The following is a 23,592-nucleotide window of genomic DNA, read 5'->3' as shown; positions in this document are numbered from 1 at the left end:
GGTATTTTATTCTTTTGCTTGCACTTGCAAAAAAATTATTTTTTTTCCTTTCTCATCCAGAAATTTTACTGTTAGTATATAACTAATGCAGTGGATTTTAATCCTTTGTTTTTTTTTAATGTAGTGCAGTGCATTGATTTATTTGTATATGCTAAAACATGTTTGTGCCTCTGGAATAAACCACACTTAATTGTGATGTATTATTTTTTAAATGTATTGTTGTATTTGACTTGCTAGTTATTTTGTTTAGGATTTTTGCATTTATATTCATTAGAATATTGGTCTGTAGTTTTGTGTGTGTGATACTTGCTGAATTTTGGTGTCAGTTATGTTGGCCTAATAAAATATGTTAGGAAAGTATTGCCTTTTCTTCAATTTTTAAAAGAGTTTTAGAATAGGTATCAAATTTTCTTTGAATGTTTGCTAAAATTCAATAATGAAGTCATTTGATCCTGAACTTTTATTTTTGCGGAGGTTTCTGATAGTTGTTTTAATGTCCTCACTGGTGGTCAGTCTTCTTAAATTTTCCAATTCCTCATGATTCAGTCTAAGAAGATTATATATTTCTAAGGATTTATCCATTTCTTCTAAGGTATTTGCATTTGGTGGCATATAATCTTTTATAGTAATCTAGTATGGTCCTTTGTATAGCTGTGATATCTGCGGTAATTTCCCTTTCATTTCTGATTTGGTTTATGTGAGTCTTTTCTCTTTTTTCCTTAGTGAGTCTAGCCAGGGGGTTGTTAGTTTTATTAATCTTTTTCAAACAACCTGCTTTTTGTTGTAGTAATTATTTGTATAGTCTTTTTGTTCTTTATTTCATTCAATTCTGCTTTAATTTTATTATTTCCTTTCTTCTGGTGACTTTGGGTCACTTTTGTTCTTTTTCTAGTTCTTTAAGACGCAATGTTAGATTGTTTAATTTCTCTTGTTACTTGAGATAGGCATATTATAATATAAACTTTCCTCTTATTACTGCTTTTGCCGCCTTCCAGAAGTATTGATATATCATATCACTCACATTTGTCTGTATGTATCTTTTGATCTCATCTTATATTTCTTTTTTGACCCAGTCGTATTCAAGGAATATGTTGTTTCATCTCCACATATTTGTAGGTTTTTTACTTTCTTTTTGCAGTTGATTTATAATTTCAAAGCATTATGGCTTGTTATAATTTTGTACATTGGTTTTTATATCCTGCAACTTTATTGTATAATTTTTTGTTGTTTCTAATAGCTTTTTGGTGGAGTCTTTATTTCTTTGTTTGTTTGTTTTTTCTGAAGCTGGAAACGTGTAGGCAGTCAGACAGACTCCTGCATGCGCCCAACCGGGATCCACCCAGCATGCCCACCAGGGGGCAATGCTCTGCCCATCTGAGGCATTGCTCTGTTGCAAACAGAGCCATTCTAGCACCTGAGGCAGAGGCCACAGAGCCATCCTCAGCGCCCGGGCCAACTTTGCTCTAATGGAGCCTTGGCTGCGGGAGGGGAAGAGAGAGACAGAGAAGCAGATGGGCACTTCTCCTGTGTGCCCTGGCTGGGATTCGAACCCGGGACTCCTGCACGCCAGGCAGACGCTCTACCACTGAGCCAACCGGCCAGGGCCTATGGTGGAGTCTTTAGTGTTTCCTATATAGAGTATTATGTCATCTGTAAAAAGTGGCACTTTTACTTTTTCCTTCAATTTGGATGCTTTTCATTTCTTTCTCTTGCCTGATATCTCTGCTTAGAATTTCCAGAACTATGTTGTATAAGGGTGGTGAGAGTGGGAATCTTTGACATGTTTCTGACTTTTGAAGAAAAACTTTGAGTTTTTTTTTACCATTGTGTATGGTATTATCTGAGGGTTTACAATACATGGTCTTTATTACGTTGAAGTACTTTCCTTCTATACCCATTTTATTGAGTGTGTTGATCATAAATGGTTGTTGTGTCATATCTAATAATTTTTCTGCATTTATTGATAATATCATGTTTGGTAATATTCCATATTCTTTCTCTGTTTCCTCTTTTTAAAAAATGTGTGTCTCAGTTTGGGGATTTTTGTGTGTGGTTACCATTAGGTTTATTAAAAATAAAGTTTCATATGTACAGTAGTCTTTTTTGTTTTGAATGCATCTGATCTCCATCTTCCTTTATAAGTTCAAACCTTTACTTTCTCCCCAATTATATTTTTGCTGTCACAAGCTATCCCTCTTCATGCTGTAAGTTTGTTAGTGTTCTTATTCATAGTTCTGTGATCTTTTGTTCTTTGTTTCAGGTAGAATGACATTTTTTAGTATTTCATGCAATAGAAGTCTTTTTGGTGATAAATTTTCTCAGATTCTGTATATCTACAAGTCTTTATGTCTTCATATCTAAAGGATAACTTTGCTGGATATATTATTCATGGCTTGTAATTTTCCTCAGTAGTTTGAAAATTTGGTTCCACTTTCTTCTAGCTTGGAGAGTTCTGCTGAGAAGACTCACGGTAACCTAAATGGGCTTTTCTTTATATGTTATTTCCTTTTTTCTCTGGTTGTTTTGAGAATTCTTACTCTGTTATTAATTTTTGACAGTCTTAATACAATGTGCTTTTTTTGTGTAACAGAGACTGAGAGACAGAGAGAAGAACAGATAAGGACAGACAGACAGGAAGGGAGAGAGATGAGAAGCATCAATTATTTTTTTTGCAGCACCTTAGTTGTTCGTTGACTGCTTTTTCAAATGTGCCTTGATGAAGGGGGGGATCCACCAGACTGAGTGACCCCTCGCTCAAGCCAGCTACCTTGGGCTTCAAGTCAGTGACCATGGGGTCATGTCTATGATCCTACATTCAAGCTAGTGACCCCCAACTCAAACTGGTGAGGCCACGCCCAAGCTGGTGACCTCAGGATTTTGAACCTGAATCCTCTGTGTCCCAGTCTGACCTTCTATCCATTGTACCACCGCCTGGTCAGGCAATGCAATGTGCTTTGGAGAAGGTAATGTGCTCTGGAAGCCAATAGGAAGGGTAAAGGAAGGAGAGCTCTGGGTATTTAAGGGGTGGTCAAAGTCAGTGGTTTTCTCTGTCTGGAATGCTGATTGCCAGATAACTGAGGCCACAGTTCTGTGCTTTGTCCTTGTCTGGGTAATGGAGCTCAGCTGCAGTTGTACTGCCTCTTCCTGCAAGAATGCTCACTAAATTTCTTTGTTTTTCCCAGCTGAAGGGAGTGCCAAGAATCAACTGATTTCTTCTCTGTCTGGTGTGAAACTTGCTATGAGCTCCCGGCAGGTCTGCATTCATGGCTTGGCTCAGTTTTTCTACCTTCTTGCCTGCCTGGTTGTCTCTCTCTTGTCCACCTTTGGATGTTTTAATGCATAGATCTCTCAGACATGTGCCCTGCATTGACCAAGAAATTCTTTGTTGCATTAGAGCTGTTCAAATAGTTAAAACTTCAAGGGGAGAGACCAAGGGGATTTCTCACACCACCACTTCTCTGACATCACCTTTGTATTTTTTCTTCCACCTGTAATTTTTTCTTACTCTTCCCCATCTGTTGAAACCCCTAGCTTGTTACAGAACAAACTCAAGGTTTTTCCAGTGGGATTACTTTTATATTTGAAAGATGGTTTTTCTTTTCTTTTTCTTTTTTATTTGTCTAATGCTTGCATAGTAGGCAGAGGTATTGTTGATAACTCCATAAAGGAGAATTTTAAACTATGCTAGATATACACAAGATTAATTGGAGAACATAAGCTGATCTGTAGATTGTTATTAAGTAAACACAAAATGAATAAAGTCATATCATCTGCAATAATTAATTTGTATTTGTTTCCAGCATGAGATAAATATAAACAAAGCTATGTGTTTAAATTTTTTTGCAGAGGGTTTTGATTTAAATGATCTTTGCTTACACCATTACAGCTATTTATAAAAATTAATATAAATAAATATTGAATTTTTATTCATGTATTAGGTGGTTGATTAATTTGTTGATCTAAATTAAATGTTTTCTTTAAATAGAACAACTATAAGGCCCATACCACTTTAATCTGAAGCTAATCTAACACTTCAGTGAATTTGGCACTTTTAATAGAATTTTAGTGCAGATAAATGAACACCACAATATTTTCAAATTTATTATATGAAAGTCAAATAGATACTGTTTACTTGTAAGTAATCTAAATATGAGGTGATATATGTGGAAATTTTATGGCATGAAGATTAGGTATTTTCATGTAAAGTATAGCATAGAGAAAATATCCACTAATATTGCAATAGCTATGTATAGTGTTAGGTGAGTACTTGAAATATCAGGGAGATCATTTTATGAAGAATATGACTGTCTAGACAGTATGCTGTATATCTGAAACTAAAACAAAATAATATTAAATGTAAAATGCAATTGAAAAATAAAATTTAAAATAAGTTTAGATATTTTTCTCTAAAAAATAAGTAAGAGTTCTTTATTATTTTATCATGTGCTCAGAAAGAAATAATGTTTATTTTTTCTACACTGTTTTTTAAGTCAAATAAAATATAAATTCATATTTATCAAAATTTGCTTGATTAATAAAAATAGGGTCACTTATATACATGTTTTACCTTTTGTTTGACTCTCTAAGTTAAGTTATTTTGTTTTGATATGTCCTAAATTCTATCACCATGTCTAAAGCCCCTATGTTGGAGTGGTGGAAAATCCAATGATTTATGTAATGTAAAGCCTTGAGTGCTCTTCTTTCCTAAACTGTAGATTTAATAAAAGACTTTATTCCATGACTTTTGTGCACATCCAGAAGACATTGCTTCCTCTGAAACATTCCTTCTGTGAGCATTATATTATCAAATTCTGTGATGTACACCTGAGTCCTAAAATGGTCTTTTCTTCAGTTTATATCACAAGTCTCAGATGGTTTGACTTAATTTAATTTTTACAACTATCCTCTTAAGAAGGAATATGAAAGCAAAAGAATCTTTTAATAGAACCAGAGAGCAATAAAATTCACAAATAGAACCAATGCCTTTAGTTGTCAATTATATTTCCTTATGAATGTTTTTTTGAGTTGCAGCCAAATTTAAAATTAAAAAGATCTTGGCCCACATGACCTTTGTGAGAAGCTTAATAGTTCTTTGTTTCTTTAAGAAGTGACACATTATTGCTTATATTTATGTACTAAATAAGCTTGTTAACTAAGATCACAACCCATGAAAAATACTTAATGAACCATGTCAGCTCTTTTTATTTATTAAAAAAATTATTATAGTTTTCTTCTTGAAATAGCCTTTGAAGCCCAGAGATGAACATCTTCTCTTCAGAGTTACTGCAGTACCACCTATGCACTGTTGCTGATATTCTTGTTTCTGATTAAAATTCATATTTTCTTTAAATAGCATAAAATATACTTCTCCTTTTGGCCTTGGTCAGGAATATATAACCGCTAAAAAAATTTCAGACAGGAGCCTGACCTGTGGTGGAGCAGTGGATAAAACATCGACCTGGAATGCTGAGGTTGCCGGTTCAAAACCCTGGGCTTGCCTGGTCAAGGCACATATGGGAGTTGATGCTTCCTGCTCCTCCCTCCCCCCTCTCCTCTCTCTCTCTCTTTCTCTCTCTCTCTCTCTCACTCTCCTCTCTAAAAATTAATAAAAAAAAAAATAAAAAAAAAATTTCAGACAGGAGACTGGTAATTAGGCATAACTTGCAAAGCCAATCAAGTTCAGTCTACTTTTGCTCCAAGTGAGAGCCTGGTGATTGCCATTGCAGTAGAGGAATCTAAGATATGGTTCTGCATAGCTTGCCTACTTTTCAATATAATCAAACAGCAAAAATAATTACTAGCTAGGGCTCATGGGTTTAATTCACAGGATCTTTTGAGCAGGAAACATATTCTCAACTAAATAGTGAGGAAGGTAGATTAGTGATAAAGCTAGCAGCCTGGAATTCTATTATAATCAAAACAATATGTCATTTAGATTTTTGTAAGTTTTCCTAATACTAAATGGTGGGTTTTGTTTCCTTCTTCTTTTTTTAAATCTCTTTGTCTTCTACTTTTTATCAGAGCATCTCATAATAAAGTGTACTCTATTGTTTATGTTTTAGTTATCATTCTTTCACATTTTATAACAAACTTGTATATATTTTTCATTGGGGAAATACCTTGATAGAACCTTTAAGAAAACACATATTAAAAAATTGCTAAGCTCCAAATAGGATTTTATATATAGATATATAGATATATAGATATATAGATATATAGATATATAGATATAGATATAGATAGATATATAGATAGATAAGCATACTTAGAACATTATAAAAGATGTCAGTCATCATTGGAGCTTATAAACTTCATAGATTAATTCTTTTAAAAAAATAAATGTTTGTATAATCAGATATAAAATAAACATAAAAGTGCTACTAAATTTTCTCTATATAATTTGAACAAATGGCTATTTGTAAGAAATTTGCCTAAAGTTTAAGACTTATTTGTTAAATATTTTCTGAACACTGAAAAAATGTAAAAAAAAATAATTACCACAATGTATAATGAGTATCATAATTTCTATATATAGGCTGTACTATTAAGACACAGAAATTAGTCCCTGGCCAGTATAGCTCAGTGGATAGACCATTGGCCGGGTGTATGGATGTTCCAGGTTCTTTTCCTGGTCAGGGCACACAGAGAAGCAACCACCTGCTTCTTACCCTTCCATCTCTCCATTTTCTCCCTCTTCCTATCCTACAGTCAGTGGCTTGATTGGTTGGAGTATGGCCTTGGGCACTGAAGATATAGCTCTGTTGGAGTGCATCAACTTCATGTGCTAAAAATAGCTTAGTACTGGAGCATCGGAGCCTAGATTGGGTTGCCGGGTGGATCTCGGTCAAAGCTCATGTGAGAGTCTGTCTCACTATCTTCCCTCCACTCACCAAAAAACACCTCCCCAAAACAAAACAAAACAAAGCAAAAAATCCCCCACAGAAAATAGATAAATTATATTCAGGTAAGGGAATAGAAAAAATTCATAGTAAAATTTCATTTTTGATAAATTTTGAAAGATGTATTGGCAATTGGTATGTAGAAATAGAGAGGGACATTTCACACAAAAGAAAAAGTGTGGAGGAGTGAAACCATGGTGAATGGTGAGCAACATTACATAGTAAAGTTTTTGTAAAAAGAGATTGCTTAAGGTATATTGGGTCAACTTTATGCTAGATTTTGAATGACAAAGTGAATGGTTTATCATGACTGGGAAGAATACAGGAAACCACTGAAAATATTTATTTTGTTTATAAAAATAGATGTTTTCAAAGTATTTTGGGACAATTAATGTACAAGTAATGTGTAAAGTCGATTGATAGAGACTCCAAATGAAGGGTGTAAAGCTAGTAGCCAGGGCTACCATCACAGCAGCCTGGCCCATGCAGGTTCACATTGGATTTGGACAGTTGGCAAAGAAACAACAGAGCCAAAAATTGGTGGGCCATCACCTTTAATCCTAGCTTGCACCCAGCGGGCAAGTAAAATACACACTGGGCTCCAAAACCCACTCACATTCAGTGCTCACAAAGTTACTGACTTATCTGAGTTTTCTCGAATCAAAGGTTTCTAGCTCACCAGACTTATTCACCTCTGTTCCCCAACTCCTTCCTTCTACCTGCACAAACTCTGCACAAACTGGCATCTCACTCAACACTCCACCATCTTGGCTGCTTCTCTTAGCCTCCTCCATGTGGCCTTTCTGCTCTCCTCTCTGCTCTCTCCTCTAATGTTAATCTCAGGAACCAAGAGCAAGCTCCTGTTCTGCCCTCACTTTATAGTGTAGAAATGAAAACCTTTAATCCAATATACAAAATAAGGAAGTCTCTGATACAAAGTCACTTATCTGACCCCACATCAAAAAGGGTGGGAAAGATTTAGTCCTAAAACCAAGCCCCAGGCTACAAGGATTCTGCCTGCCCACAGCCCTCAGAGACACACATTAATATCACCTGGGCAACAGCCTTCACGTGGACAACGCCATCTTTAACAAAGTGAGCATAGTATATTTTATCTGCCCAACAAAGGGTCTAGTAGGCAAGATAAAGCAATAATTTAGTCAAGAGATAAAGAACACATGAAATAGAGAGGTTGTACTGTGATTTGAAAGAAGAGGGTACATTTGAGAAATTTTAAGGAAGTAGAAACTACAGGACCTGACAACTGATTGGCTTTAGAATATCATTAAAAAAAACAGCCCTGGCCAGTTGGCTCAGTGGTAGAGCATCGGCTTTGCGTGCAAGGGGTCCAGGGTTCAATTCCCGGCCAGGGCACATAGGAGAAGCGCCCATCTGCTTCTCCACCCCTCCCCCTCTCCTTCCTCTCTGTCTCTCTCTTCCCCTCCGGCAGCGAGGCTCCATTGGAGCAAAGATGGCCCGGGCGCTGGGGATGGCTCCTTGGCCTCTGCCCCAGGCACTAGAGTGGCTCTGGTCGCGACAGAGCGACGCCCCAGAGGGGCAGAGCATCGCCCCCTGGTGGGCATGCCGGGTGGATCCCGGTCGGGCGCATGCGGGAGTCTGTCTGACTGTCTCTCCCCGTTTCCAGCTTCAGAAAAATACAAAAAACAAACAAACAAACAAACAATAGAAAGGGTGAATAAAATTGTCCTGAGATTTTAGGTTGAAGTTATTAAGAAAATGATAGATCCATAAGCAACAAAGGAAAGAAAGGAAGGGAGGAAAGAAGGAAGGAAGAAAGGAAAGATGGAGAAGGGAAGACAGAGAGAGAGAGAGAGATAAGAAAGAAAGAGAAAGAAAAAGAAAAGGCAAAGAAAACTAGAGGGGAGGATTTGAAAAGGAATGTTACAAGAGCAATTTCGACTTTCAACAGGTACTATGCTTACAATATATAGTGTTGATCTATTAATAAAAGTATTTCAAACAACTAACCATTCCCAAGACAAGACACTTAAGGAAAGGAACAAGAAGGAAAAAGAAGAGAAAGAGGAAAAAAAGTCACAATTAAATATTTTTGTGGTTGAATAATTTATAGAAAACTGAGTAGTTTCTACTGACAATTCTGGCCAAGAAAATACATTGAATTAGGGAGTGAAAGTTCTCAGCTAAAGCTCAATACTGACTTCCAGGAAATGCACTATATCCTTTGACAGAGTCAATTTTAATGGAATGCATAGCTAGATTTATATTTTAACAGTGTGTAATGAAATTGCTTAAGCTTTCATTATCTGAATAGAACTGTGATTCATGTTGGCAAGTCACTAAGAGTTAGAAGGCAGAGAAATAGCAACCAAGACAATAGCTATTTAATGTTTTAGTTTAATGTTTCAGTTTATACTTAATGTTTCAGTTTATAGTATGAGGATATACTGATAATAATGATAATAGCTACTTTTAAAGCCAAGTGGTTAATAGGGCAGCCTGTGGAGTCAGACTTCTGAGTTAAATGTTTATCTCTGTCATTTATTATACATGATATTAGGCAATTTTTAATTAAATTCTTAAATCTCAATTTCTTCACCTGTATAATGAGTATAGTAGTAGTATACTGATATTCTTGCAATTAAATGAGACAATACAGGTAAACCAAATATCAGTAGTGCTGCAGAAACTTTGGATGCAGATATGAATGTAGGTGTTGCTACTATGCATGTGCTTCTCTGTACAGCTTTTATGTTCTAAGAAAGAATGAATGAATTTCCTTCAAATCCATAAGATGTAGAAAAACCCAATTAACATGGTGTTCATGTGACATTTCATGCGATAGTTTATGCTCTGTCTTGCACTGAAATAGTTCTTTGTTCTACACAAATTGATAATAACCAGTATCCTTTATTTAAATCCTGACTGTATGTCATGTGAGGAGCCACTGAGCCATTTCACCCACAGATGTTGTAAAGTACAAAAAGGCTACAGAATTAATATTAATATTTTAGGAGGCTTGGAGAACATTTTATTAATTTGGGTTAAGGTGTGCAGAGAAATTGTGAGAATGGTTTCTGTACTGTGTGATTAGCATAACCAGGATGGCTCTTGCCATTGTATTGTAAATGAAAAGGGAAGGAAAGCATAGATTCCCTGACATTCCACCACACCTGTGGGGAAAGGAGTGAATGGCTAGCCAGGTGCAGGAAGGGAAAGGCCAAAATAAACCTTTTCTTGTGACTATGAGCCATTTGCGGGCATTTGTCCCCACGGAAGCTGCCTCTCTTATGTAAATGCATGTGGTTAATACGTCTGACTCTGGACAGAGAGATGGCGGATGAACACTAGAAAATATAGGAAGGCCTTTTAATATGTAAAGAGATATCTTTCTACCATTGTGTTGACTTGTAAATTTTGTTTTCTCCAAAATGATGTATGGTTTGCAAATTGAACGTGGTCCTATCATGTTAAAGGACATATGACTATAACCAATAGCGGTAAGGGGCTCCTAATTGCAATTTTTGCTTCTGTACTTCCCACTTACAAAACTATAAAAACTAAGTAGAACAAAGGGCCAGCGCGCTCTCCGACAGATTTCTGTCGGAGTTCCCGCCGCTTGGCCAAGCTAGACAATAAAACTTTAATGTGTAAACGACGGACCTTGCTTCTGTCTTCCATAATTCGGGTCCCTCCGAATTTGGATTAACATCATGAACTTTAAAAGTATATATAATTTCTCAACAACTTCATGAGGAAGGTTTATATATCCAATAAACAAACACTGCCCTGGCCGGTTGGCTTAGTGGTAGAGCGTCGGCCTGGCGTGCAGGAGTCCTGGGTTCAATTCCTGGCCAGGGCACACAGGAGAAGCGCCCATCTGCTTCTCCACCCCTCCCCCTCTCCTTCCTCTCTGTCTCTCTCTTCCCCTCCTGCAGCCAAGGCTCCATTGGAGCAAAGACGCCCGAGTGCTGAGGATGGCTCTGTGGTCTCTGCCTCAGGCACTAGAATGGCTCTGGATGCAACAGAGTGACACCCCAGAGGGGCAGAGCTTCACCCCCTGGTGGGCATGCCAGGTGGATCCCGGTCGAGCACATGCGGGAGTCTGTCTGACTGCCTCCCCATTTCCTGCTTCGGAAAAATGCAAAAACAAAACCAAAACAACAACAACAACAAAAAACATGAACACTGAGAAGTTAAGTAATTTTTCTAATATTACTCAGTAAGAAATAGAGCCAGAATTTGAACACTGACAGTATGTCTGACTCTAGAGCCCAAAATCTTTCTTTAATTAATTAATTAATCAATTTTTTTAGCACACGTGAGACAGAAAAGGACAGATGGGGACAGACAGGAAGGGAGAAAGATGAGAAGCATTAACTCATAGTTGCGGCACCTTAGTTGTTCATTGATTGCTTTCTCATATGTGCCTTGACTGGGGGGCTCCATCTGAGCCAGTGACACCTTGCTCAAGCTAGTGACCTTGAGCTCAAGTCCGTAAGCTTGATCTTTAAGCCAGTTACCTGTGGGCTCAAGCCAGCGACCATGGGGTCATATCTATGCTCCCACGCTCAAGCCAGCAACCTCATACTCAAGCTGGTGAGCTGTCACTCAAGCCAGATGAATCCATGCTCAAGCCAGCAACCTTGGAATTTCAAACTTGGGTCCTCAGAGTCCCAGGCCAATGTTCTATTCACTGTACCACCACCTGGCCAGGCTAAATTTAATTTATTTATTTAAAAAATACTTTCAATTATAGTTTACATTCTATATTATTTTGTATTAGTTTCAACGGTACAGCATGGTAGTTAGACAATCACACATTTTACAAGGTGTTCTTGCTGATATTTCCAGTAGCCATCTGACACCATACATATTTGTTACAATATTATTGACTATATTTTCTACATATGCTGTACTTTACTACCCCATAACTATTTTGTAACTATCAATCTGTACTTTTCAATCCCTTTACCTTTTTTACCCAGCACCCAAAACTTTCTCCTTTATGGCAACCGTCAGTCTGAGCAAAGCTTATATTTGTAAACTGTAGGGAATCACCCATCTAACCTTGAACCCTCTGTGACTTGGATTGGGGAACTTTAGTTAAAAGCCCTGAATGAATGTCTCTTGGATGCAAACACTAAGAAACTGTGTGAGTGAGTGACCTTTGTGCAGACACAAAGAAATGCATGAGAAAGGGCTTTAGAAAATTAGCCTAGAGGTTCTAGATGGCCCCTTCCTTTGTGCTTATTAATTAACAAAAGAAAAAGAATAACAAATTAGCCCTTTCTTCATGTAAGCAAAATAGCCATTAATCATTCTTTCCCTTTGTCACCTGATCTCCCTCCTTATAATCCTGTTACCTCTGTTCTGCTTCTGATCAATAAAAGCTAAGGAAGGAGGAAATTTAGAAGATCTTCTTTGCCTCACTTGGCAGACCTCCCACTTTTCCTCTGGACATCAGTCTGTGTCTTGAATAGGTTTTTTCCACAAGAAATTGGTAGTTCCCAACAGGCTGAAGTAATACAGTAAACACTATAAAGAATTAATTTAAATTGTCATACAAACTTGAAATACATACACATTTGTGTCTCTGGCCCAGTGTAAGTATGTCCTGGGTTCAATTCTTGTCAGGGCATACAGGAGAACTGACCATCTGCTTTCGCTCTTTCCCTCTCCTCCTTCTCTCCCTTTTCCTTTCCTGCAGCCAGTGGCTCGAATGGTTTGAGCATGACCACAGACACTAAGGATAGCTCCACTGGAGTGCATCAGCCTCAGGCACTAAAAATAGGTAGGTACTCTAGCAAGAGGTCCAGATGAGGTTGTTGGGTGTATTCCAGTCAGGGCACCTGCGAGAGTCTGTCTCATTATCTCTTCTCCTCTCACCTAAAAAAAAAAAAGTGCAAATTTGTATACACAATGATGGCTTATCTGAAACTCTGGTTTACTAAATTTGTGTTTTATAATTAAACCCTAACATTTATTTTAAATGTAAAATGTGTTTACATTGAAGAGGACCTAAAGAAATCTTGTTAAATTCCCTTCTACAAAAAGAAGGGATGCTCTTTTGGTAAATTCATGGAATGTTGTTTCCTCCAAGTGTTTTACATTTCTTTGCAAGTACCTTAAACAATCTTAAGCAATTTCTGGTTTTGAGGGTACATTGTAATCACTACATTTCTTTAAATATCCAAAATGGTATAACTTAGCAATTACTCACATATAGAAAGGTTTTATTGTAATACTTAATGTTTGAGTCAGTTTCTTATCTACATCAACAATGCTCAAGGTTATAAAGAAAGGAAAGAAAGAGTTAACTGTTGGCTTCCAATTGCCAATAAGAGACATTTCCTTTTGCTTGTATCTTTTTCCCCTTTTTTCTTTCTTTTTACTCAATTGGGGCAGAGGATACAGACAGACTACCGGATGTGGCCCCATCAGGATTCACATGGCAAGCTCATTAGAGGTGATGCTCTTCCCATCTAGGGCGTTCCGCCATTGCTCAGCAACCAAGCTATTAGCTCCTGAAGCGGAAGCCATGGAGCTATCTTCAATGCCCAGGGCCAATTCACTCCAATCGAGCTATGGCGGCAGAAGGTTCAGGGAAGAGAGAGAGAGAGAGAGAAGAGAGAGAGAGAAGAGAGAGAGGGGTAGGGAAGCGAATGGGCACTTCTCTTGTGTGCATTGACTGGAAATTGAACCTGAGACATCCACACACCAAGATAACACTGTACCATTGAGCCAACTGGCCAGAGCCTCTTTTGCTTATATCTTAAATCTTAAAATATCTTGACTGTAAGTTTATTTGGTACTATGGAGGTATAAGTAAACCTAACTTTCTTACATGTGTCTAAATTTTAAAATATAGACTACACACACCACTGTATTTTCATTGCTTTTCCCTTAGTCCACTTTTTAGCCCTGTTTGGCTTATTAACATCCAGGGACAAAATAATACTATCAAGGACTTTTGCAGGTTGTATTTTAGACTTTGTTTTCTCTCATTGATACTAATATATTCCATCTCATAATAGTAAAAGCTTGTTAACTGATAAACTTGATGTTAAGGAGCAAGTTCAGTATTTGGAAGTTGTACAATAGTTTCTTGAATCTAGAAGAACTAGTTGCTATTAAACAAGTTGAACACTGGATGGCAGTCCTCACTAATAATATAACTAAGGTTATTGCTAAAACACTAGACAACTGAAATATAGCCAATTTTAACAGCTAGAGAGTCAGCAAAGAAGAACTTGGAACAAAGATGGTGACAGAATCAGAATTTTAAAAATAGTGAGCTTGCTTGGTATCATCATAAATATGTGAAACTTATTCTTCAGTTATATGACAATATTGTGCAGAAACATCAGCTTCAGAAGTTTTATTACAATTTCTAAATATTCAATCTTAAACTACAATTTAATTTCACTTTCTTTATTGTCATTGGAAACCAGTTTTGGCTAAAGATACAGCCAGAATAATGATAGTCTGAGGTACATTTGTTTCAAGGGGAGATTTTAAATTTACTTTATCTTATCCCCTACAAGTAACCCTGGTGATTTCTTAATCATCTTCCAACTTTATAACCAAGATCTCTCAAAAAGAAGAAAATATATTAGGATATTTGATTTTTAGGTATGAAACATTGGATTGTTTCAGATATTCTTATGCTTTTTTATTGTATAATACTAGTACATGGAATAAAATTGATCTGATTTTGAATCACTAACAAGCTGGGCAAACGTGAGCAAGTTACCTAATCTCTCTAGTTCTCAGTTTTCTAAATTGTAAAGTGGATGAATCTATAAAAGGATGCTTTTACACAGATTTGATGTAAGATTTAACCAAAACTATACCTGCATAAATTATTCAGATGATATTGGACACATAATATGCACTCTATGAATATTAGTATTATTATCATTGTTACCATTGTCAGCGTAACTAATATGCATTCATCTTTCTGGAATATTTTGTTAAATTATCTTTTAAATAAACAGCTTGCCAAAGGCATTTATTACTGCTGTACATTCTTAATTAACCTATATTGGAACAATGGTAGTATCTATTAAATTTATAAGCAATAACTAGGAAAATAAGGCATTGACAATAAGGCAAAAATTATATATGTCTCTCTACCTGCATATATTGCTAACTAAACTCCCTTAGTCTGTTTCCCGTGAAATGATGAAATACTGTAATATTTCTGAAGAGCACATTCTTTTCTTAAATGAGATTGGTTTCATCTACCTTTGCTAAAATTCTTGTTATTTGGGAAAGCAGTTAGTTGAAATGTATTTCCTGTATTGCTCACCAGTGGGGATGTCTGGCTTACAGAAGAGAAGTATGGTAATTTCTCACTTATTGATTCATTTAATATCTAATTCAACTTATAGTATATAGAACAAAAAATGTTTTAAGGCTTCTGTGAGGCACGTTACACAATGTTAGCAATAACTTCTATAATATTTTTTGTTCTGCTTAGAGATAATATTAAGGTTACCAGATTTATATAATGGCATCAAAAATGTCCCTAATTTTTTATTTGATATTTTTAATACCTCCCTAGTTAAAGAAAATATTTGCTTTATGCTATGAAATCTTTAGTGGCAATAAGTAAGTTTAAATGATTGTTTTATAATCCTGATACACACACACATATACAGGGTAGGGCAAAAGTAAATTTATAGTTGTTCATACAGAAAAGAATACAATAATTAAAAGATAATAATACAAGAATAAACTCTATGTTTCATGTATCATAATTGTAAACCTATTTTTGTCCCACCGTGTGTAGATATATGCCTTCTAATGACATAAGTTAAGTAAAGACTAAAGAAACTCAACAATGTGAACTTTTGTGTCCTAAAATGTAAAATGGGAAACTGATACTCATGTCAGTTTCATGAGGAATTCATATATGCTCATACATAAGATAATAAGTGTATTTCCTAAGGACAAATGCACATTAACTGGTGTGTGAATCTATGTGATAACTATATAACTAAATAGTATATAAAAAAGAAAAAGTTCATATTTAAATTTTAGTAAAGTTATGGAAAAAATTTTTAGCTTTTTTATTTTATTTTTTGTATTTTTCTGAAGTGAGAAGCGAGGATTCAGAGAGACAGAGTTTTGCATACTCCCAACTGGGATCCACTCAGCATGCCCACTAGGGGGCAATGCTTTGCTCATCTGGGGCGTTGCTCATTTGCAATTGGAACCACTCAAGCACCTTAGGTGGAGGCTGTGGAGCTATCCTCAGCACCCAGGTCATCTTTGCTCAAATGGAGCCTTGGTTGCAGGAGGAGAAGAGAGAGACAGAGAGAAAGGATAGGGGGAAGGGTGGAGAAGCAGATGGGTGCTTCTCCTGTGTGCCCTGGCTGGGAATTGAACCTGGGACTTCCACACACTGGATCGACGCTCTACCACTGAACAAACCAGCAGGGCCTGGAATTTTTTTTTAATTTTGTAAGGGATTAACGTAGATTTTAGTACCAAGACAAAAACAACAAAAATGCTTGAAATCCCTCATATTATTATAGCAAACCTGTTCTCAATTTTTGCCTTATATAAGGTAAATTTAATTTTGTATTTATCTAAGAATAACTTGTTTTTGAATAGTAACAGCTTAAAATATTTGCTAAAGTGAAATATAAAAACACCATGAAAGTTACATGTAAGACTTGGTAAGAAAATTATTACTCAATGCTTTCCTTTTCCTCAATGAGCAGCTCTCTACCTAAATTGTACACATGCAGTAAAGCAAATTTATACTTCTTATTTTTTAAGGTAGTCCTAGTTTGGAACTGAAGGTAGGATGTTAAAAAGATGAGAATGACCTACAAAATGAGTTTCTCATCAGTGCTAATAGTTTCAGAAGAAAAACAGGTATATCATTTATTTCCTTATCCTATAACCTTGGGAAGTTGGTACAAGTAGGGGTTGGAAGGTCTCCTGAATAAAAGGGCTATATGGAGCACACTAAATTAAGATTTTTATGTAGGAAAAAAAAGGTTTAATGTGCTGGAACCTTAAATAAAAGTGGATAGAGTCCAAGAGGCATTTTATTTACCATATTAAAAAGCTGTCAGATAGCTCCTCAAAAAGATTTCTTAAATACAGAATTAACACATGACCCATTAATTTTACTCTTAAGTATATATCCAAAGTTATTATAAACAGGTATGCTAACAAATATCTATACTGAAGTGTTTATAATAGTATTATTTATAAAAGTTAAAAGATCAAAACCATCTAAATGTCTATCAACTGTTCAATGGAATATTATTTGCCAATAAAAAAAGAATGACATAATGATACATGCTACAACATGATTGAATCTTGAAACATTATGCAGAGTAAAAGAAGTTGGACAGAAAAGCCATATGTTGTGTTAATATGATTTATATGAAGTATTTTTCAAAGGCAAATTCATCGAGACAGAATATAGATTAATGACTGCCAAGGATTCTGGGAAGGAGAAAGAAATTATAAACTACTGTTAACAGGTATGGTGTTTCTTTTTGAGGTAATAGAAATGTTTCAGAACTAAATAGTGGTGATGTTTACTTACCTTTGTATAGAACACCACTAAATTGTACACTTTAGAATAGTGAATTCAATGGCATATGAATTACAGCTCAAAAACAATAAATATGACAGTCAAAAATTAGAGAAAAGGCCCTGACCGGTTGGCTCAGTGGTAGAGCGTCAGCCTGGCGTGCAGGAGTCTCAGGTTCAATTCCTGGCCAGGGCACACAGGAGAAGCACCCATCTGCTTCTCCACCCCTCCCCCTCTCTTTTCTCTCTATTTCTCTCTTCCCCTCCCGCAGCCAAGGCTCCATTCGAGCAAAGTTGGCCCGGGCGCTGAGGATGGCTCCATGGCCTCTGCCTCAGGCGCTAGAATGGCTCTGGTTGCAAAAGAGCAATGCCCCAGATGGGCAGAGCATTGCCCCTTGGTGGGCATGCTGGGTGGATCCCAGTCGGGCGCATGCAGGAGTATGTCTGACTGCTTCCCTGTTTCCAACTTCAGAAAAATGCAAAAAAAAAAAAAAAATAGAGAAAAGGAACTATGGTAATTTTGGAAACATCACTCTTCAAGTTTGATAATTTTTTTTTCATTTTCCCAGTGATTAGTAGTAAAATCTCTCTCTCTCTCTCTCTCTCTCTCTCTCTCTCTCTCTCTCTCTCCCCCCCCCCCCTGGGTGCTTGTCTTCTCTTTCAGGTAATTAGGTAGAGTGTAGTTGAAGACATAACATCCTAATCAGCAATCTGACTTGGATAGTAGATTCTATTCAAGAATAAAGAAGCAGGCTAGTTAGTACCTAGACAAAGCATAATATAAGGAGCAGACTTGTTAGTACCTAGACAAAGCATAATATAAGGAGCAGACTTGAACCTAGCAATCCTACCCTAAGACTGAAATCTGTGTGGAATTTATCAACCAGGGATATATTCAGTATTTACAGGATTATAAAATGTTTAATAATCTCATTAAGAATTTTCTCTGGCACCTAATGACTACTTTAGCCAAACTGGCAGAATGGTCTGTCATGGTTGATGTCTTTCAACATTTTCCCAAGTCAACATTACTCCTTTTAATTTAACATTCTTTAGGTGTGCTGATACTACTGATAGGACTAGTAGCATAAAAAGTCAGAACACAAGTTCCACCACAGCAGTAATCGAGAAATTTGGTGATTGTTGATTATCCATTAACAATTTGATCTATAACTAAGACTCAGGCAATGTCATTCACTATTATCTATTGCTTAGCTTAAAAAATTAGAACTTCTGAGGCTAAAAATAACACATATTTTCTCACAGTTTCTGTGCCACAAAACCTGGGCAGGACTAATCTCTGCCTTCTGCTTAGGGTTTCACAAGATTGTAAATCAAGGTGTCCAGGGTTACATTCTTATCTATTGCCTCAACTGGGGAATAATATATTTCAAAGCTCATTTAGAGTGTTGGCATATTTCATTTTCTTGCAGCTATAAAGGTTTCTTCCTAGCTCTTGGCTTGAAGTTACTCTCAGATCCTAGAGTCTATTTCATGTAAGCATCTTAAAATGGTTGGTTTCCCAAAATTAGTAAGGAAGAGAAACTCTAGAGTAAGTCTAATAGAAAAATATTATGTAACTTAAATAATCACAAAAGTTGCATGTTATCACTTTGGTCATATTCTAAAGGCTGTATTCAATTATAGGTCTTGTCCACATTCAGGGGGAAAAGATTGATTACACAAAGGTGTGGACACCAAGAGGCAGGAATCATAGAGCCATCTTATAATCTGTTCACCTAAAAGTGGTGATTGCTTTTAAAGTAATTTTGATGATTAACTTTTGGAGCACTGAGACAAAAGTTTTATATTTCTTTAAGTAAATACAGTTGTTATGCATCTTTTATTCCACTCTCCACCATGGCCAAATAATGAGAACTTTTGGAGTGCTGGCAACATTTTTTCTTGTTATGAAATTACAAGTTAATCTTGACTGCATCTTCGCTTTGCTCAGATCTTTATAGAAATGTGGAGTCTATTTTGGAGTTGTGCAACTTAAGCAAAATGTAGGAAGATGCCCAAAGGAAAACAAACAAACAAAAAATGATTAAAGGGATTGGAAATAAATTCTGCAAGAAAATCTAAGAGGACTGCAGGTACTCATTACAGGAAAGAGAATGCTAACATAAATGAGTGAGTGGCCATATTAACAATACTCCCATATATGTGTTGTGTGGATAATTTTTATCTTGTGATGGTAAAGTAATAAATGGATTTAAATTCCTTTTCTTTCAGTGATTTATTGTGTGTGTGTGTAAGAGTAAATATATATTATATTAGAGAAAATGACAAATGTTTCATAGATATTATGGATATTTTAATAACCCTTGAGTTGCCTTTAGGTACAGTTCTTCTTAAAATCAGGGAAAAGGCCTGCGACTATCTTTTGTTTTAAAGATTACATGAAAAGAAAATCTTAATGGAATTAGTTTAAATGCATATGAACTTCTATTAAACATTCAAGAAGACTGAGAAATTTATTGCAATGTGTTGGTTACTTCTCTGAGATTTTGGGGTATTTTAATATGATCTTATGTTTTCAGGCTTACCCAGTGTTTTTTGTTTTGTTTTGTTTTGTTTTTTGTATTTTTCTGAAGCTGGATACGGGTAGGCAGTCAGACAGACTCCCGCATGTGCCTGACCAGGATCCACCCAGCACGCCCACCAGGGGGTGATGCTCTGCCCATCCGGGGCTTTGCTCTGCTGCAACCAGAGCCATTCTAGTGCCTGAGTCGGAGGCCACAGAGCTATCCCCAGTGCCCGGGCCATCTTTGCTCCAATGGAGCCTTGACTGCGGGAGGAGAAGAGAGAGACAGAGAGAAAGGAGAGGGGAAGGGGTGGAGAAGCAGATGGGTGCTTCTCCTGTGTGCCCTGGCCGGGAATCGAACCCGGGACTTCCGCACGCCAGGCTGACGCTCTACTGCTGAGCCAACCAGCCAGGGCCAGGCTTACCCAGTTTTTAACATACATATAAGTAGAATTATAGCCAAATGCATTGTCCAATATGGGGCATTTTTAAGAGTGAAAACAGATTTAATTAATCATAACAGTAAGGCAACAAGCAAAAACCAGAACTTCTCTAGAAAAACTCAGATACATGATCATTATAACAAAAATTATATCCCTGACTGATGTGCATGAAGAAAATAAAAGATAGTGCCCCAAACTAAAACTGACAAGCTCAGGTGAGCCCTGCACAATGGCCTTACCAACTCAGATGTAAAGTAACCACATAGGATTGTCTGAAATCAAAACTTTCTAACTAAAAGCAGTTTCTGGTGGGTAATCATGTCCTTGGGAGGTATTTTTCTCTAGCAAACGTCAATGCTTACCTTTATATAACCTATCCATCGCCTTTTGCATCTTTAATAACAGACCTGATAACATGCAGGTAATTTTTTCCTGCTTCCCACAGGGCAGTCATCCTACCAGAACAGGAACCAACAAACCCCTTTGTTATTATTGTTATCATGTTAATGGCTTTTAACTATCTTCTTCCTGACTATGTAAAACCATTTTCAGCATGTACATTTTTACTTTTTATCCAATCCAAGAGATTTCCCTGCTTTGCTTTCTCCTGCCTCATGTAATTCCCTTATGTCTTCCCCTTTGATTTTGATGTAAAAAATAAGTAGTGAAACCATTTTCCAGAGCACTTTCTCAATCCATCGAAACTTTGCTTCTGGCAATTGTTGACAGTTTGGCTCAAATCACTCATAAAAAATTCTTATAGGTTTGGAAATTTCTTATGTTGACATTGACGATACTTAAAAGAATGATTGTGGGAGAAGGGTTCATTTTTAATATTTTTGTTTTTCTACTGCTCCAAAAGAAAGTTAGATTTAAGCTTCCTGTGGGTGGAGCTCAGGAAGGTCTTAGACTTTTTTTGTACTCAGAGCATGTAAATGATCAGAGCAGGATAGGAAATGAAAAACTCTAATAAGGAAAAGTACTTCCTAAAGGCTTCACACTGTTCTAAGCACAAGTATTAACATAGTTAGATACTCTCGATTATATTATCATCTCCATCTGAAAAAAGAAAACTGAAACAAATAAATATTAAGTAGCTGTCCAAGGTTTCACAGAGCTAGGGTTCAAACCCTATTTTGTCTCTTTCACTTTTATTCTCATATCTTCATCCCACTATTCTGTCTTGCCCCCCTCTCTCTGTCACCAACTGTATGGTCAGCAGTCACAGCCATCGCGGCCATTCTCATGCAGGTTCTCATTGAATTTGGGAAAATGGTAAAGAAAAAGTGGAGCCAAAGAATGGTGGGTAATTCCTTTATTAAAAGCTCTCACTGTCCGATGAGCAAACACACGGGGCTCCCAAAAACACTGACGCATTCCCGGTTGGTTCCACAACCAGGAGAATCTTCTCCAGTTCCTCCTGAAATCAGAAGCCTCACCAGTCTCAGAAGAGCTCTCAAAATCCCTCATCTGTGGTTCCCCATCTGCACACTTTCTCTTTCCTTGCCAACATGGTTTCTCCTTCAGCACTCTGCATTCTCTCCCTCTCACTCTGCGAACATTGCTTTTTTCTTAGCACTCTTTCTACTCCTTCTGCTCCTCTGCAAAACTACCTGGACCCACACAGACCCCTCCTCCAGCAAACATTAGCAAAACAATAGCCCTTCCCCAAGCAGGAAAGCAATTTGCAATTTCACAGACCACATACATCTGGTGCCTTTCAGCCCCCAATGCAAACTATAAGCGAAGAAACATAAAAATCATAATTTACAAACTTATTTGACTAATACCCACCTTCTCTCTTTCCCTTCTTCCCTCTCTTTGTTGTATCTCATGTGTCTCTTTTGTTTCTCTCCCCTTCTCTATTTACTAGTAGATATTTGTTGAGTGTTTATGCCAGGGATAATGATGTTCAGATGCATAACACTTACTAAACTATTTGAAATTATGCACTTGCTTATCTTTTTTTCCCCCACTAGACCTGTTCTTACCTAGGGACCCATGAGTGGATGAGGATATGTGATAGAACCTCCTAAGTCTCTATGCCACGATTTATGTATCTGAACATATGTTCATTTCCTGGACAGAAGTTCAATAAACTTTATCAGATTTTCAAAAAAGAGCTACAGGCCAAGGAATATGCCTCTACTATATTTAGAATTTTGAACAGCTGTAAAATGTGTGATATATGTTATATAACTTTTTAACTTGGATTTCCTCCTAGATTTAATGTGAAGATTAAGTGAATTGATTTTTGGTAAATTACTTAGTATATTTCCAGGTACTAGTTATGCTCAATAAATATTAAAGATAAATGCAGTGTTGTCACACAAAATCACATTAAATACATAATGTAAGCATTTTTCAATGGCAAAGTTCTCAACCTCAGCACTATCGATACATTGGAAAGGATAATTCTCTGTTGTAGGAGATTGTCCTTTTGCATCATAGGATGTTTAACAACATTTCTGGCCTCTACCCACTAACAATCTTCCCAGTTGTGACAACCAACTATGTCTCTAGACATTACTAAATGCTCTCTGGGGGCAAAGTTACTCTTTTCCCCACTAATAGCAACTGATATAAATAAATAAAGTGAATCAGCTTAAGAGATCATTATTTTTATCACAGTCAGGGACACCATATTATTCCAGTAAGTGACTGATAACTCTCTGAAGAGATCTGACTAGTATTTTAATTAGTGGGCATTCATTACTTACCTTCAACTAGATGATAATCATCCTTTGGGAGTTCAGAAGGGATGGTAAAAATGGGAAAGATGAGGAATTCTCCAATCTATAGATACCTTGAAATATCTCTATTAGTTCAGAGCAGATCTAGACACATGCTAAGCAAGAAAATGATTTCCTCAGAGTCAAAAACAAACTTAACAAATAGATATAAAAACAAACAAAAATTCCCAGGAACAGCAAAACTACCTCTATCCCGGAAACATAATGTTTGTATGGCAAAGTTAAAAGAACTTTCATATCCAAACCATTTATTTCAACATAAAATGGGTGCTAAAAATTTATTAATCTTTCACTATGGGAAAGAAATTGCCAATGTGCTGTGATGGAATATAAAGATGGTATGACAATCTCAGAAATCCTGAAACATAAAAAACAATAACAACAACAACAACAAAAACAACAAAAACTTCTGGAACTCCATATCCTTA

The sequence above is a fragment of the Saccopteryx bilineata genome, chromosome X (assembly GCF_036850765.1).
Source record: "Saccopteryx bilineata isolate mSacBil1 chromosome X, mSacBil1_pri_phased_curated, whole genome shotgun sequence".
Taxonomy (NCBI): domain Eukaryota; kingdom Metazoa; phylum Chordata; class Mammalia; order Chiroptera; family Emballonuridae; genus Saccopteryx; species Saccopteryx bilineata.
Note: the sequence above shows the minus strand (reverse complement) of the source record.